This window comes from Silene latifolia, chromosome Y (genome assembly GCF_048544455.1).
Source record: "Silene latifolia isolate original U9 population chromosome Y, ASM4854445v1, whole genome shotgun sequence".
In the NCBI taxonomy this organism is placed as follows: domain Eukaryota; kingdom Viridiplantae; phylum Streptophyta; class Magnoliopsida; order Caryophyllales; family Caryophyllaceae; genus Silene; species Silene latifolia.
The window spans coordinates 281983495-282001972 of record NC_133538.1 but is presented as its reverse complement, the minus strand read 5'-3'; the positions used below and the strand labels follow the sequence as shown (position 1 = coordinate 282001972).

The 18478-nt window shown below is 37.1% G+C and overlaps 1 pseudogene; it reads left to right on the top strand.

Moving 5' to 3' along the window:
- The first annotated feature begins 1818 nt into the window (after positions 1-1818).
- Positions 1819-17434, top strand: LOC141627409 (monosaccharide-sensing protein 2-like; annotated as a pseudogene).
- The last annotated feature ends 1044 nt before the right edge of the window (positions 17435-18478 follow it).

Genomic DNA, 18478 nt, shown 5'->3' with positions numbered 1-18478 from the left:
TTTGCTCTTGTTTATGTGTTTTTGTTGGTATTGGTATTTTCCAATTGGTTCTATTATGGTAGCATTCGAATGCGTATCGGTATGATTGTGATACGGGTCTTGAATTGCGGTTTCTTTTATGGTACTATACGAATATACGATTATGGTAGTTTTCGATTGCAGCATCGGTTTGACGTTGTTGGGATGGGCATGTTTGATGCGAGAAAACGATCAACTTGTGATCTGATTGGAGGTCCGACAGTGATGATGATTGAAGGCTAAAGTAGAGGTGACAATGACGAGGATATTCCAGTAGTGCGAGGTGGTCTGGAATGGCTGATGCCTGATGGTCGGTTAAAACAATGATGATGGTGAAAGGTTATTGAGTCCGGCGAGGATCTCGTCGAAGCTCGGGGGCAAGTGCGTAGAGTCATGGGATGATGAGCATGAAGTCTGGTATATGATTGATGATGAGGTTTAATTGAATCAAAATTGTCTTTAATTATTTGGGTTTTTTGATGTTGCGTAAAAAACGAAAGAAAAGAGGGTTGGTGGATTTAATTAATGATTAAATTAGAGTCTTGTATAAGCTGTTTATTTCATTCTTATACAAGGGTGGAGGGATGTTCTCACCGTTTCACCGAGTATTCGTTCTCACCGGATCTACACTCTCTCTCTCTCTCTCTCTCTCTCTCTCTCTCTCTCTCTCTATATATATATATATATATATATATATATATATATATATATATATATATATATATATATATATATATATATATATATATATATATATATATATATATATATATATATATATATAAGCAAACCAAATCACCATTTCGTAAGCGATTTGCCTAAGTGTACCAAATAAATCGCTAGGATACAACGGTTTGCCTTATTTTGTATCAATGCGACTTTAGCTTGTTGACTTCAAAATTATTAGAGCCAAATTGCATCAACACTTGGCGATTTTGTATGAAAATAGGTAAATCGCTTTCCCAGTTAACGATTTGGTACAAATTTTAAATAAAAAAAAAAAGTGATGACGTGGACCCATTGGCGAGAAATAGTTTCAAACGGACACCAAAACGAGAAAGAGTTTGCTCCATAACCCTATTTTGAAAAAAAATTCTGATTAACTGGTACTGGTATGTTTTTTTGTTTATTATTACTCCTATGGTAATGGTACTCACTCCGTACTAAGTCATTTGTTAATTGTTTACCATTGATTAAAAGACAAAGGTAAACAAATGATTGGGATGGAGGGAGTATAATGCAAGTAAAATTGTAATGCGGTTAAATGTTGTGTGATTTATGTTTTACTGAGGACTGAGGAATCTAGATTTCATCGTATGCTTGTTTGATTGATGAGATGATGTTATACTCCCTCCGTTCTAAAATAATTGACGTTTTCATTTTACGAGGTGAGGCTTTGAATTCAATTTTTACAAAAATTTATTGATTTAAAAATTATAAAATTTACACCATAAAATTCTTTACGAATAGAGCTTTAATATGAGTATACATTTCAATATATTTAGTTATATATTTTGAGATATATTGAAGAAAGAAACGAGTGTCTCGATAAGTGAGAATGACAATTAAAAAAAAAAACAGAGGGAGTATTTAAATATGTAATGTATATAGATCATTGTAATTCTTCTGTTAGCTACAAAAAAAGATTTGGTCTTTCGTAGTAGAATGATGGAGGGTTTGCGGTGGAAATCATGGTTTCTAAGAAATAACTGTTGATAGTGAATAACAATGGAGAATTGATGATTTATAAATGGCATATTCAGGGTGTAAATGAAGAACTGTAGCTCAAGGCAAGCAAATATGAGAGGGGCTTTGTTTGCGCGCTTGTTTGCAACTATGGGCAACTTGTTGCAAGGGTGGGATAATGCAACTATTGCAGGTATCTACTTACATTGATGCTTGTATTATTTGAAAAGTTGATGTGGTAAACAAGATTTTATTTGACGATAATGCAGGGGTCATTATCTATATCAAGAGGGAATTCAAGCTTGAAACTCAACCAACCCTGGAAGGGCTTATTGGAGCCACTGTTATCATAACTTTCTCAGGCCCCGTTTTAGATTCTGTAGGGCGGCGTCCATTGCTAATTGCCTCATCATTACTATACTTCCTTGGCGGCCTTGTGATGCTTTGGTCTCCTAATGTATATATCTTACTTTTGGGGAGGCTTTTTGATGGTTTTGGAGTTGGCCTGGCTGTTACTCTTGTTCCAGTCTATATTTCGGAAACTGCTCCTCCAGAAATTAGAGGACAGCTAAATACCCTCCCACAGTTCACTGGCTCAGGAGGGATGTTTATGTCTTATTGCATGGTTTTCGGCATGTCTTTGTTGGAGGCGCCTAGTTGGAGATTGATGCTCGGTGTTCTTTCTATTCCATCGCTTTTATATTTTGCATTGACCGTATTTTACTTGCCGGAATCCCCTAGGTGGCTTGTCAGTAAAGGAGTAAAGGAAGAATGGCTGAGGCTAAGAAGGTCCTACAAAAATTGCGTGGCAGAGAAGATGTCACTGGTAAGTATCCCGTCATCCATTTATATCCTCCTCATTTGACTTTGGTGATCAAATTACGTGAGAGATATTGTCACAACTTACAATAGACGCAACCTTTTAAAACTGTAAATATCATACATTGCTTCAAATGACATATCTTTGTTTTGATGTTCAGAGGTTTGACTAACTCTTGACATATAACAATGAGCATCCTTGTTTCTATGGTTATCATGTTTATATCGCTCTATAAAGTTGCTCTTTGGCTTATGATCCTAATTTGCTTGCTGAAATTCTTGTATTCAAATGGTGCTAAAGTTTAAATTTTCATGTTGAAATTTAAGTGTTTACTTTGAAATTCATTATAAAAAAATGTTCTTTAGAGCGACATACATGTAGAAAGTACATGTACGCATCTCACCTGATAACCTTTCACATTGAACCCAAGCGGTTCCTTCCCCATCTCTGTAGATATTAATGTCCAATATATATTGTACTTTGTCAAGGCTTTTCATGTTGAAACTCTTCCTTTGCCAAAATTTTGCGGATTCCATAGGGATATAACTTATAAGTCTTGATGAGAAGCATGTCATTAAAATACAAGATCAGCTCAATGACATTGTTCTCATTGAATTTCTTGTGTACACAAGGCTCATTTTTACTTATCTAGAAATCAACCTCAAACTTCCTTTTGGATGAATGAAAAATATATACAACTCCATGATGCTAGCTATAATCTTAATTTTTTCTCTACACGTATTATATTACGTGCTGCTATGTAGGTGAGATGGCATTGCTTGTAGAAGGTCTTGGAACTGGAGAGGGTACAACTATCGAAGAGTATATGATAGGTCCCGACAGTGATGAGGAGGCCACCCTAGGTAAGTGTTAGACCACTTTTGTTGATGATGACATGCCTATTTTAACCATGCTTTAAGATGTTTTATTTCAGGATTTAGCCCTCTTCCCCAATCAAGGATTAATCAATGTTCAAGGTCAAGAAGTGTTGATGAAGCTACTCAAGAATTGTGTTGTAATAAGAATCACTTATGTAAGGGTAAGAGAGTATGGTACTAAGGCAACAGTAAGCAAGACTGTTGTTCAACAAGAGTCTGCTTAATAAAGCAACAGTAAGCAACATTGTTGCTTTAACTCGTGTCACTTGAAGGAAGTCTTGATTTCAAAATACTCATATTTCCATAAATACAAACTTTTATTTTTGAAATGTTTATTTTTGATATTCGGATTTTATGAAAGGTTGTTTTTTAAGAAAAGACTTTCCTGAGAATTTCAAAGTTTTTTGCAAAATTGTTTTCTAATGAACTCAAAGCTTTTCTTTCTACAACAACAACAACATCAGAGCCTTAATCCCAAAATGGTTTGGGGTCGGCTGACATGAATCATCCTTTAGAACCGTCCCTGGGTAAACGCACACCTCACAATGCGAAAAGAGAAGGGAAAAATGAAAAACAAAAGGGAGCGAAAATGTAATACAAAGTCAAGGTAAACTTACAGGTTTTAAAATCGAATTCCGGATTTCTTTTATAAAAACTTAAAATTTAAATCGAGAGAAAAGTTAAAACGATTTTGGAAACCGAAATAGAATTAAGGATCCGGAATGCCTTAAAAGTAACACTACTACAAATCCAGGCAACTACAACACCCCTTTAACAACGTTTATGCACGAAAATCACAATAGACGTTGTAGAATGTATTGCGCGATTTTTACTAAACTTAATTACAACGGGTATGGTTATATAACCGTTATACGTTTTAACAACGGGTTAAATTTGCAAAACCGTTGTTAATAATTTGGCGCAAAATTGGCGCAAAGTTAGTGTAAAGTAATCACAACGGGTATTTTTAAACCCGTTGTTAAAACTTATTTAACAACGTTTATTTTACAACCGTTGTTAAAACTTATTTAACAACGGTTATTTTACAACCGTTGTTAAAACTTATTTAACAACGGTTGTTATTGAACAACCGTTGTCAATACTTTCAATACTATAAACCACACAAACACAGATCTGCTACAGCCACAAAACACATACATAACCTAACACAAACACAGACAAACACAAACACAAACACATCAAACACACTTTCTCATCGTCTCTTTCTCTCTTTCTCTCTTTCTCATCGTCGCTTTATCATCTCGCCGTCACTGTTGGTTTCATCGTCTCTTAATTTCTCTAATTATCAGGTAAATCTCGCCGTCACTGTTGGTTTCATCGTCTTTCATCGTCATTGTTTTCTTTTTTTAATTATTTCATTTAATTTGCATGTATATATGATGGGTTTTTATCGATCATTATTATGTTATTATTCGCTTAATTAGCTCGTAAAACAAATTAAATAAAATAAAACAGAGAAGAAGCAAGATGATAGAGAGGAATGCATGATAAACTTAATTAATAATTCATTAATATATATATATATATATATATATATATATATATATATATATATATATATATATATATATATATATATAAATACATAAATTAAAAAAAGAATTACATTTCTAAAAATGCAAATCTTATATTTTCATAGAGAGTCTTATTCTCTTCTATGATATCCGTCCTCTCCTCCTTAGCTATTTGGAGGTTTCGTTCAGCAGTTGCTATATCGTCATATAGCTGCAACAACTCTTTGCTCGCCAAGCCATTTCTTTTGGCGTCCTTGAGTGCGGCTTGAGCATCCACAAGATAGCTCCTAAAACTGTCCTCGATGTGGAGCAACCGGCGGATGAAGCTGTTGTTGTGCTCGGTCATAGTAAGAGTTTTAAGGATGTAATCGTTCATTTTGTTGATGAACTTTGGAGTTGTTAGTTTGAAAGATTAATTAGGAGTTGGAGATTGTTTTAGCAGTTAGGATTTGAAGATAGTGAGATAATGGAATGGTGGTTGAGATAATGTATGTATTTATACTAAGTAATGTGTCCTTTGAGTTGTTTTTTAATTAATATAATATATGCATGTTTAGGAAGTTGTGCCATAATCATCATATCTCCCTGCTTCAAATCTAATGTAAACCCTTCTCATTCCATATATTGTCCATTCATATGCACAGTACAAGAGGGATGACAGTAATAATGCATGCATCGGAATTATAACGGGCCCCGTAATTATGCATGCATCTAGTAATATTTAATTTATTTTTTTTTTATTTTGTAAAAACAAACAACGGTTATGTAGAAACAACCCGTTGTCTTTAGTTATAACAACGGTTCTTTGTAAAGTAACCGTTGTTATAACTTTCCCACCAAAATTGAGTCACACTTTCCACAACGAGTTTTTATACTTAAAACCGTTGTTAATAGTTTTAACAACGGGTTCCTTAAGAAAATCAACCGTTGTTAAAACCTTTTACAACGGACGCTTTAACAACGTCCGCTTTTTTATATAACAACGGTTTTTAACCGTTGTTATAGCCTGTATCTGTAGTAGTGTAAACCAAGTAAAATATATAAGAAAGTGGTTGGTAAAAAGGTGTAATACAGGAGAGAAGAACATATAAATTTTTTTAAAAATTAAATAAAAACACTAAATATGTAAAAAAAAACATCAAATACTAAAAGTCCACATGTATCCTTTCCCTCCATTGTGCCTCTCCGTCACCATACTCTCCTCAAGCCCCAGAAATCTCATATCATGCTCTATCTCTCTCAACCATGTCTGTCTCGGACTCCCTCTACCTCGAGGGACCTTATCTGTCCAAGTCTCCAGCCTCCTAACTGGTGCGTCCATAGGTCTCTTTCTCACATGGCCAAACCATCTTAATCGATTTTCCATCATCTTGTCATCTATTGTAGCCACTTTTACCTTTTCCCTAATCACCTCATTCCTTAATCGATCTTTCCTTGTATGTCCGCACATCCACCTCAACATACGCATCTCCGCCACACTCATCTTTTGAATGTGACAATGTTTCACGGCCAACACTCGGGCCGTAAAGTAAGGCAGGCTTAATTGTCGTGCGATAAAATTTTCCCTTTGATCTTTAGGGCATATCTTTATCGCAAAAAACCTGAAGCACTCTTCCATTTCAACCATCCCGCTTTAATTCTCTGAGCCACATTCCGTCTAACTCCCCATCCTTTTGAATAATAGATCCTAGCTATCTGAAGAAATCTGACCCCTCAACAACATCCCTATCGAAAATAATACTCCTCGCCTTTCTCGATCTCGACCCCGCCACTTTAGTGAACTGACACCTCAAATACTCAGTCTTACTCCTGCTTAGCCTAAACCTACGAGTCTCTAAAGTATGCCTCCACAATTCCAACTTTCTCTCCATCCCATCTTTCGTCTCATCAATCAAAGACAATATCATCAAAAACATCATACACCAAAGGATGTCGCCCTGAATATCCCTTGTCAACTCATCCATAACTATAGCAAAGAGAAAAGGACTAAGTGCGGAACCTTGATGCACCCCGATGGTAATGGGAAATTCCTCCGTTCTCCCAACATTAGTGCGAACACTTGCACTAGCCCCCTCATACATGTCCTTTATGAGGTCAATATATTTTCTCGACACACCCTTTCTCGCCAAAGCCCACCAAAGCACTTCTTTTGGTACCCTATCATATGCCTTTTCCAAGTCAATAAAAACCATATGCAAGTCCTTCTTCTTGTCCCAATGGTGTTCCATCAAGTTCCATCAACTGTCTCATGATAAAAATCGCATCCATAGTCGATCTCCCGGGCATAAATCCAAATTGGTTATCCGAGATGTCTACACATCTCCTAAGCCTTTGCTCAATTATCTGCTCCCATAACTTCATCGTATGACTCATAAGTTTAATTCCCCGATAATTGGAACACTCTTGAACATCACCTTTGTTCTTGTACAAAGGGACAAGAGTGCTTCTCCTCCAAGCTGATGGCATCTTGTTGCTCCTCCAAATCTTGTTGAAGAGCATGGTTGCCCATTCGATTCCTTTCTCCCCGAAGCACCTCCAAACTTCTATGGGTATACCATCCGGTCCCTCTGCATTCCTTGACCCCATCTTCCTTAACGCCTTTCTAACTTCACTCTTTTGTATTCTACGCACAAATTCCCGATTAACCATGCTTGGTGTTACTTCTACATCCCCAAAACCTTGCTCCTGATGTCCATTGAATAAAGTATCAAAGTAAGAACTCCATCTAGTCTTTATTTCGTTATCCTGAATCAGAACCTTGTCGTCCATATCTTTCACACACCTAACTCTTCCAATATCCCTCGTCTTTCGGTCTCTTATGCGAGCCAGTTTATAGATATCCTTCTCTCCTTCTCTCGTGTCCAACCTGGCATATACTTCTTGGTTAACTCTTGCCCTCGCATCTCGCACTGCCTTTTTAGCGGCTCGTCTTGCCTCCTTGTACTTTTCAAAGTTCTCATCACTCATGCATTTCCCCAGAACCTTATAGCATTCACGTTTTGTCTTTATCGCCTGTCTCACCTCCTCGTTCCACCAAGATGTGTCCTTACTTGATGGTCTATTCCCTTTAGATTCTCCTAACACCTCCCTCGCCAAATCCTTTACAACATGCTCCAATTTATCTCACGTTGCATCAATATCTTTCTCCTTGCAATCCGACCAAATATCGCTACTTTCGACCTTATCCAAAAACGCTTGTTGGTTATCCCCTTGTAGCTTCCACCACTTTATTCGTGCCTCACCGATTATCTTTCTCTTCCTCAAGTCTCTCTTACCCCGAAAATCAAGCACCACTATTCTATGTTGTGTTGCGGCACTTTCCCCGGGTATGACCTTGCAATCGGTGTACTCTTTCGTCCACACATTCTTTACCAAACGGAAGTCAATTTACTAGCATTTCCTCCACTCCTATAAGTCACCAAATGGTAATGCCTTTTCTCGAACCAAGTGTTCATTATACCCAAGTCATATGCCAAAGCAAAATCTAAACTGTCACTTCCTGCTTCATTTCTCTCCCCGAACCCAAAACCCCCATGAATGTTCTCGAAGCCAACTCGACTAGTACCCACATGCCCATTGAGGTCACTACCAATGATCAATTTCTCTCCAATAGGGACTCGTTCTACAAAGGCTCATCGAAAAGAAACATCCAATCCTATTTGAGGTGCGTAAGCACTTATAACAGTCAGCACCTCATCCCCGACTATAAGCTTAATGCTCATAATCCTATCACTCTTTCTCGATACTTCTACGACATCGATGTAATCTTTATCAATGACAATACCCACTCTGTTACGACTTTTGTCTTTACCCGTGTACCAAAGCGCTATCACCCTTGCTTTATCTCCGACCCACTTTGTCTCTTGTAGACACATTACATGTACTCTCCTCCTTTTTATAACCTCCCCTACCTCGGCTAATCTCCCTGTCAAAGAGCCCTCATTCCAAGTACCAAAACGCAACCTACTACCCTTCCTAAAGTCATGCCCTGATTTCTTTACCCGCTCTTGACGATGCTTCCTAGATCCAAATCTATTTGACACCACACCCATACTTCGAGGTGACGCGCCGCTTTCGAGCGATGACCTAACAACCCTTGCATATTTTTCACTACACCCAGGTCTAGAAGATGTAGCGCACCCTTGCCTATTTGACACCACCCCCAGATGTAAAGATGGCGCGTCGCTTCCGGGGGACGACCTAGCAACCCTCACATACTTTTCACTACACCCGGGTCTAAGAAGTGCAGCGCGTCGCTTCTAAGGAGACGCCCCAACGATGTTCAAATTCTGATTCATGTCCATAGAATGTGACTAAGTTTTTATGCTGGCTGCCACAGACCTACCGCATCCCTCTTGCTTTATCCGGGCTTCGGACCGGTAGTGAATGCCCGAAAACACTCACAGGCGGAGTTAAAGCTTTTCTTTCTTTTGCAAAATATTTCTAAGTCTTCCAGTGACAATAGTCTTTACTACCGTTGTCTTAAGTATTGCATTCTCTTACCTAGAATCGTTTGATCAATAAGTTGTCCTTATCAATTCATTCATAGAATCAGTTTGAGGAAACTTGATGTTGTAAACATTCTAGTTAGAGTCTTGAGTTTCTAGACGGAGTAGTCTTAAAACTCGTGTCGCAACCGGAGTAGGTTGTTGGTCCTTTTATTGTAAGTGTTTAAGTAGTCGGAGTAGATCACTTCACTTATTAATAAAAGAAGATTGGACGTAGGCCCTTAGAGTGTTGGCCGAACCCATTCAAAAATATCATGTTGTTCTCTCGTTATTTTTATTTCCGCTTATTTCCGCTGCATTTATCTTATTCGAACTTCATTTACGTTTTCTTTAACAACGGTTCTGGATACTGTTGCTTTTGGTCAGTAGCCTTAATCTCTTGTGCTAAGACAAACAAGCAACAGTCAGATCAACCGTTGCCTTCCAATTCAGCAATCATTCTTAACAACGTGATACACTCTTTACGAATCGATTTATTTGATGTATCCACTTGTTCCTCATAGCACTAATCAACTTGCTTTAAATCAATAAAGATCAAGTTGAAAATTTTAAAATAGTACCTAATTCAACCCCTCCCCCTCCCCCTCCCCCTCCCCCTCTTAGGTACTTGGAATCCTAAACTCTTCAGTAAGGGACAAATCAAGTTATATGGTGCGGAGCAAGGTCAATCTTGGATTGCAAAACCTGTTACTGGGCAAAGCATGCTCGGGTTGGTCTCTCGTTATGGAAGCATGGCCAACCAGGGAAGCATGGCAAATATGATGGACCCACTTGTAACGCTATTCGGCAGTGTACATGAGGCGCTTCCCCAAACAGGAAGTATGCGAAGTGCTATCTTCCCGAACTTTGGGAGCATGTTCAATCTTTGCCGGGTGATGAAAATGGTAGACATGAAAATTGGGAGGTGGAGAGCCATGGCGAGGATGCCGCATCGATGTTGATGCTTTGCGGATGGCGACTCGATGATAACCTCGAAGACACCATTGCTCTCACCTAATGCGTCTGTTCTTGAAAAGGATACATTGCCTCCATCAAGTGGCGGATCCCCAACATGAGGGGTAATAGCGATCTAATGCAAGTCGGCGAAGTTGTCAATAGCACAGGTATCAGAATATAATACCAAATCTTAAATTTACCCTTTTTCTGTCCTAGGCGTGGTGTTTATTATACAAACCTTGTTAATAGGATCTTTAGAGGGGAATGGGTAGTGATAGGCTATCATTATATGAACCTTGTTATTCTGTACAGGTATCATTGAAAGATATCAAATTTTTAGCCTCAAAGGAAACATTAGCCTTTTATTTGGTAGTAAAGGGAGCCACAAGGGCAATTTTGATGATGATGAATTTGGCCATGAGTGCCTTCACTCGTTGGTATTACCAGTGAAACTAGCCGACATTCTTTTTGCTTGATCCTCGTCTTGTTCATCCCTTTTCTTGATATATATGGAAGTACTGAACTGTATGTGAACATTGTGGCAGGTATTGGAGGTGGTTGGCAGTTAGCATATAAACGAACCGACAAGAAAGGACATGATGGTAAAAGTGAATCGAAAAGGGTTTATCTTCACAAAGACCCCTGTATGGGATCAAGACGTGGCTCTCTTGTTTCTATTCATCTGGCGATATTACAGGGAATGGACAGTTTGTCCAAGTCTGGATTGGTCGGTCAATCCACCCTTTGTGTCACGGATTTCAAGGTTGATTCTCCCTTTGAAGAATGCGTGGTTAAACCGTCGGTTTCAAAGAACGAATGGGCCGAGCCGGAGGGAGCTGTTTGAGCCGAGTAAAGCGTGCATTGATTGTCGGGATTGGACTTCGAGATACTCCAAAGGTAAAGAGAAACCTTAGACTGCTATTAAAAGAAAAATAGCTCATTCTTGTGCAATTAATTATTCTTTCCTTCGTCCCTTCTAGAAAATAGTTTATGTTTGCTTTTGGATTGTTTTCTTACGTAAGCACATGGAATTGGGTGAGGAAGTCCCAACCTAATTTTCCACCAAAACTACCTCAAAATACACGTCTAAAAAGGAAACACAAATTATTGGCTAGTTATTTGGGACGGATAAAATCGAATACATGAACTATTTCCTAAGATAGTGGGCGTGCTTAATTAGTTTTGTTCTCTGGATGTTTTATAAAATTCCTCCAAATTGAACTGTTTTTATCATTCTCATTCCTAATATTGTTTTTCTATTTCGGTTTTTAAAAATCGTTTTAATCTTTTCTCTCGATTTAAATTTTAAGTTTTTATAAAAAAAAGCCGGAATTCGATTTTAAAACCCCTAAGTTTACCTTGACTTTCCATTACATTTTCGTTCTTCTTTTTTGTTTTTCATCTTCCCCTTTTTATTCGCATTTTGAGGCGTGCGTTCACCCATGGACGGTTCGAAAAGATGATTCATGTCAGCCGACCCCAAATCATTTTGGGATTAAGGCTCTGATGTTGTTGTTGTTGTTATTCCTAATATTGTTTGATTTGCTGGTTCACATGGCATGTTCTATATGTTTATGGCAAAGCTGTCTAGGAAATATAAGCTTTTAGGGGACTTTCGGTAGTTTAGTCAATGTGTCAATGTGTGCTGCAATTCTCATTGAGTCACTGAAATCAGTGATTCAGTGTCATGGTCTAGATGTTGTACCGTGACTTCATTATTATTAATAACTATGACTCTTGACTTTCTACTTTCTACTTGATATTTATATTTCAGAAAAGAAGTCTATCCTTTAAAACCTTGATAACTTGGCCGTGATTCAGTATCGGGTGCTAGATTTAATACCACAGCTTCATAATTTTGACATTGCAGTGATGGAAATATGGAACAATTCCTTCGTATTAGTACTCATAGTTAGGCCATTCCATAATTATTAAAGTGGTACTTCATTCTGCAGTAAACTCTCACTTTGAGACTTGATTTTGAAATGAATCATTGTGCCATAAATTCGGCAGATATTGCTTCAAACTGCAGTTTAACCTTGAAAACCTTGATAAACCAGTCGTGCATTATTGCCGTGGCCTAGATTTAATACCATAGTTTCATTATTTTGTATGCCGCATAAATAATCATGATTCTTGATGCTTTTCTTGTCTTTAATCAATCCAGTTCTCCGGCATCAATGGAGTCCTCTACTACACTCCTCAAATTCTTTCACAGGCAGGAGTAGATGTTCTGCTATCGAATCTGGGTCTTAGTTCAGATTCTGCGTCTCTCCTTATTAGTGCTTTGACAACATTGTTAATGCTCCCTGCCATTGGCCTTGCTATGAGGTTAATGGATCTCTCTGGAAGAAGGTAATTTTATTAACTTAACTTTATATCCAAATTAAATTACCACTAAATTTGATACTACCTTTACCAAAAAGAATAAACGTGCACACTTGGCAATATTGAATTATTGATACAATCAGTTTCCTCCTGTAAGACAATCGCGCGATAAGTTTATTGCCAGAGCAAGTCAAGTACTAAATAGTGATATCTTCCTATCAGAACAAACTTGACATGGCAAGTTACTATAATACAATCTTATACTTCTTCCATTTCCATAAGTTCTACCCATTTTCCTTATTGGGCCAACCCACTATGATCTACCCATTTGCTTTCTTTCTATTTTTTTGGTATAACAAATGACTAAACCTGTCCTTATTGGCAATGTATATTTACAAAAACGCCACTACTTAACCCATATAATTTCCGCTTAATCTCTATTAACCTAATCTATTTATCTAATTACTCCCTCCCTTTTTTTCATTTCCCACCGTAAATTATTGATATACCCCCTTAACACATTAAATCCAAATACTCCTCCTCTCCCTCTCTATCATCATAAGTGTTCTCTAGAATTTTCCAAAAAAAAAACCCTAGAAATCCTTGGTCCTCCCCGGCGCTCCGTTACTCATTCCTTCTCCTCTCTACGTCTCTCTAGATCTCCTCCTCTCAACCTCCTGTTTTCTCTCCAAATTTCCGTCTTCATCTTCATATTTCCTCCAAATTAATCTCCTTCTCACATTATTTGTTTGATATGTCTTCAAAAATCACAAAATACTTCCCAAATCTCAGACTTCGTACCATGAATCTCTAGATCATTGTTTATATTTACCAGGAGTAGGTCATTTGGCCCCGATACATACTTGGTCACTACTTAATTCTGATGTTGAAGATGACACAAAGGTTACATCCGCGTTTTACGCGAATGAAAATATCGTTGTTCCCGATTCTTTGATTGAGGACGTCCCATATTTTGATGACAAACTTGGTAAGTTTGTTGATGATGTTGCTACATGTGTTGATCGAAACCCGCTTTATCTGCAAATGGAAAGATCTGGTTCTTTTTCACCAAAATCGTTGAGATTCCATAAGTTTTGTGACAATTTTTTAGAAAAGAAGCGTAAAAAGGAAGAAAAGTCAGGTAAATCTTCGGTTTTGACGGTTTATATTTTGTGTTTTGGTTTTGATTACTAGAAAATTCTTCGGTTTTGATATTATGGTGTTTAATGCTTGTTTTTATGTTTTTCTTTGAAGCTATGGCTTATATTGATGGAGACGATGTTGTTGAGGAGAAGGAAATTGCTATGGGAAGTTTTAATTCCGTTGATTTGTCGCCAAAATCAAAGAAATTTAAGAAGTTTTGTGACAAGTATTTAGAAAAGGCGAGAAATAAGGGGAAAAAATGCTAACAAAGGGAGGTTTATTTCTACTTCTTCTACTTATATTCTTTATTTTACTTCTGTTATGAATTGTTTTGTTTTTGTTTGTTGGGGTGTTCTTTTTTGTTTGTTGAATTGTTTAGTTTTATTTGTTGATGGATTGTGACAAGTACTTAGACGATGTTTTTTTTTATGTTTGTAATTAGGTGTTGGTGGATTGTTGAAGGGTTATTCCGATGTTTTGTTGGGGTGTTCTGTTTTTTTTTTTTATGTTTGTAATGAGGTGGTGTTGGTAACTTTGTTGTTCTCGTGGGTTAGCTGTTTTGTTTAGGTGTTGGATACCTTGTGTGGGTGTTGGTTATTTATTTGGGTGATGAGTATATTCTGTATGACAATAATCATGGACATTGCTTATATGTACTTCCTTCATTTCCATATGATGTACCCATACCTCTGAGAGGTAAATGTTGTGTTATTGCTTCACTCATCATATGACCCTAAAGTAAGGGCTCCATGTTTGTTGCTACTAATGTCACCACTAGATGTAGCCATGTTGAGTTACCCTTATTATTAGGTTGACCCATATTTGCTGCCACCAAGAGGCAATACATGTTGAGTTACTCTGTTTATTTTAATTCTTGAGGTTCCATGTTTTGTTTCTTCTTGATGAGGCACTTATATGTGGTCAGTTACTCAATGAAGAAAATTTGCTTGATGAGAGTAAGGAATTCATCACTGAACTTAAAATGTCATTAACTTGCCATTACAAACTGATTGCTTACATAGTTCATATGTCACCAAAATGGAGTCTTACAAAGTTCAATAACTAAATTAAGAACATGTAGATTCTGATGTTTGATTGATAAACTGTCATGCCTAAAACAGTTTTGATGACAGTTTCTCATTCAAACAACCAAGGTTGTTCAAAAGGGGACTTGGATGCCTAGATCTAACATTAATTGATCTAATTCACCTATCAGTCTACAAGTTATTAAAAATTGAATGCATTCATTCACCAATTCTTCATTAACTGTTAAATCTCTTGGAAGTGTCCCTTGCCTTCTTTGTGCAGCCTTTGCTAGATGTGGTAATGGATAGTTATTGTGGCCTCTCTTTTGCATAATTTCCACCATACAAGCTTCTAAACTTAGCCAAACATTGTCTAGTGTTTCAGCTGTCTCTGCTTCATATGCTTCAGTTACATTTTGCACCAACTGTTCAACTGTCTTTACTGGGTTTTCATCTTGAATAGATTGAATTGATCTAAAGAAACATAAATCTAAAATGTTCAAGTCAGGTGAGTTTGCTGGTTGTTGTGTTAATTTGATGTTAAATTCATCTGAATTGGCTGCCTCCATGAAATCTTTGTCTTTACCACTTACATGAGGCTTAGCATTATGCTGTTGAATACTTATATTCTTTGATGCAGATGCTGGCCATTTTTCTTTAATGGCTAGTATCACTAAGTTGATCAATGCTTCTTTTGTGACTGCCTTTGTGATAGATTTAACTGGTTTTGTGACTATTGTACCAGCCACCTTATTCTTACTTTTTCTTTTTGCTGGTTCTTGGTAAGTAAAGGGCCATAAACCAAGCTTTCCATCAAACAAAACTTCTCCATTTTCTTTGTATGTTGGTCTTGAAACTGCTGCTAAGAACATGATTTTTGTAATGTATATCTTGCTTTTACAACTTCTATAAGGAAGAGTTTCATTGCTGCCAATGTAGTATCTACATTTTGGATTGGTCATATAAAACCATTTTTCATCAATGTGAATGATATGACTCATATCCTTGAACATTACACGCCTCAATAGTTTATCAAAGACTAATTTGCCCATTACAAAATGTAACCTAATGTGCTTGTGGTTTTCACTTAAAGTTGGATGTATTGAACTTGTGTGAGACTTAATAAGTCCTTGTTTTACCCATCTATGGCAGGTAGATGGTGCACGCCCTATTGCCTTGCTCAACCTTTTCAATGTTGTTCTATTTGACACATCAAGTGCCATTATGGCCTCTAATGGACAAGGTATCCTTTCTTTCCCCTTATCTTACTCCTCACATTAATAGGCACTTCATTTACCCTCTGTTGTTTTGCTGCTGTCCATATAGTGAAAATGGATTTCCTTGTCACATTGAACATGCTGGCCACTTCATTCATCTTCCCATGTGTAGGTTTCTTGTTTTTGCAGCTCTCAAACAGCAAGCAGACCACCCTATGCCTCTCGTCATCTGTCAGATTAGGTTTTTTTCATAATGAAAATAGTTGGAACTATAATTTTAGTGAACAACTAATTGTAATTATTGAAAGTTTCTGAGAAGTGTAATTTTGTGTTGTTTTATTTAGAAGTGTAATTTTTGTTGAGAGAAATGTATTGGTTGTAAGTTGAACTAATCAGTAATCTATAGACTTGATGTAGTCTAATTTCTTTGACTTGATTTTTTTTGGTGGGAGATTTGAAATTTCATGAAAAATTATTTTCCCACCAACTTGTTTTCCCTCCCTCTTTATGAAAAATTGGGTAACATTGAAATTGGTGGGAAGGTTAAGCATGATCTCACTTCTTAACACAAGTACTTCATTTGCTAATTAAAAACACATGTTGCAACTAATTGTCTTTCCTTGGTTGTTGAGCCAAAAGCAAATGGGTAGATCATATAAAAATCACAAAATCTCATTGAAGACGGGCGATATCCGTTACAAGTTTGTGATGGATACCGTTTTCTCTCACAAAATGCCTATTAAAAGGTGAGTGGGAAGCACATGGGGGTGCCCCACCTTGTCCCCTTTCCCTTTTTGTGAGAGGTCACAAGTTTATGACGGAATTAGCCTGTCACAAGCAAAACTAGCTATATAAAAATATATGATCGTTTCTTTTTTTCATGTTTGCAGGTTTCTGCTGCTAAATACACTTCCTGTCTTAATAGCATCTTTAATCGTTCTAGTTCTTTCCAACATTATTGATATGAGATTGAGCACCATGATCCATGCAACATTATCCACTGCCAGTGTTGCAGTTTACTTCTGCTGCTTTGTCATGGGCTTTGGGCCCATACCCAACATCCTATGCTCGGAGATATTCCCAACAAGGGTCCGTGGGCTTTGCATTGCTATATGTTCTCTCACCTTTTGGTTCAGAGATATCATCGTCACATACTCCCACCCAGCTTTGCTCTCGTCCATAGGCCTTGCTGGGTCTTTGGTATTTATGCCGTGGTTTGCATCATCTCTTGGTTCTTTGTTTACTTGAAGGTTCCTGAAACTAAGGGCATGCCTCTCGAAGTCATTAGCGAGTTCTTCAATGTAGGAGCCCGGCAAGCCGAGGCTGCCAACGATATGTGATGATCAGTAAGTCTTTAATGGGGCGGTCTCTTGTCTGAGAGCCCTATTTCTTAACTGAATGCTTTTTATCTGCTAAGAGAAGGAAATATGATAGGAGTTTTTAGCATTCATACGAAGACCAGTGGCTTATCTAGGATTTAGACGATGGGGGTGCAGAAATTCATTAACTAGAATACGTCAAGTTAGTAGCGAGACTTAGAGGACGTCAACCCTAGAGTTTATTTATAATAAAAAAAATAGCTTTCTTGAGGAACTAAGAATGATAGCATGAAATCGTAACATTGACTAAAAAATAAATCCATAATTTTGGCATAAAATCGTAACCATTAGTCTTGTGTAAGGCAATTACGCATATTAGTGGGTAAAAGAAATTATTAAAAACAAACCCGTTTTGTGATAACGTGGGTAAGACCGTTTTAAAAAAGTATTGTAAAATGAATAATAGGTGTATTAGTGTATACAACCTAAAAAAAATATTTACCTAAAATGCATACACGTATATTTGTAAATTAGGGAAAAAAACATAAATTTTGGACAACGGGATTTGAACTCTGGAAGTAAAAAAAGGTGGCATTACAGTTTACCACTCACACCAAAGCAGAATAATGATAATCAAGAAAACTAAATTGTAAACATTTCCAAATTTTAGGGGGTGCGGGTGCATCCACCGCACTTCCTCTAACAACGCCACGAACGAAGACATATTTGTAATGTTGTACCAGCACAAGTAACCCAGAGATTTCACAGATAAGTCAATGTTATATGGTTCTTGGCAATTGAAAATCAATGTTTTCAATTTTGTATGGGCAGGTGATAGAATATTAGTAAATATATGTAATTTGTTTACCATATATTTGTTAATATTAGTTACCTTAGTTGTATTATCCTATTAGCCTAATTGTAGCTATTTAGTTATTTAGTTCCTAATTAACAGGATACTAACCAATGTATTTATATGCATCTTCTTCATTGAATAAAGATCAACCATTATCTTCCTTTATGGTATCAAATTAGGTTCCGATCTTAACTCGCTTCCGCTCCAAC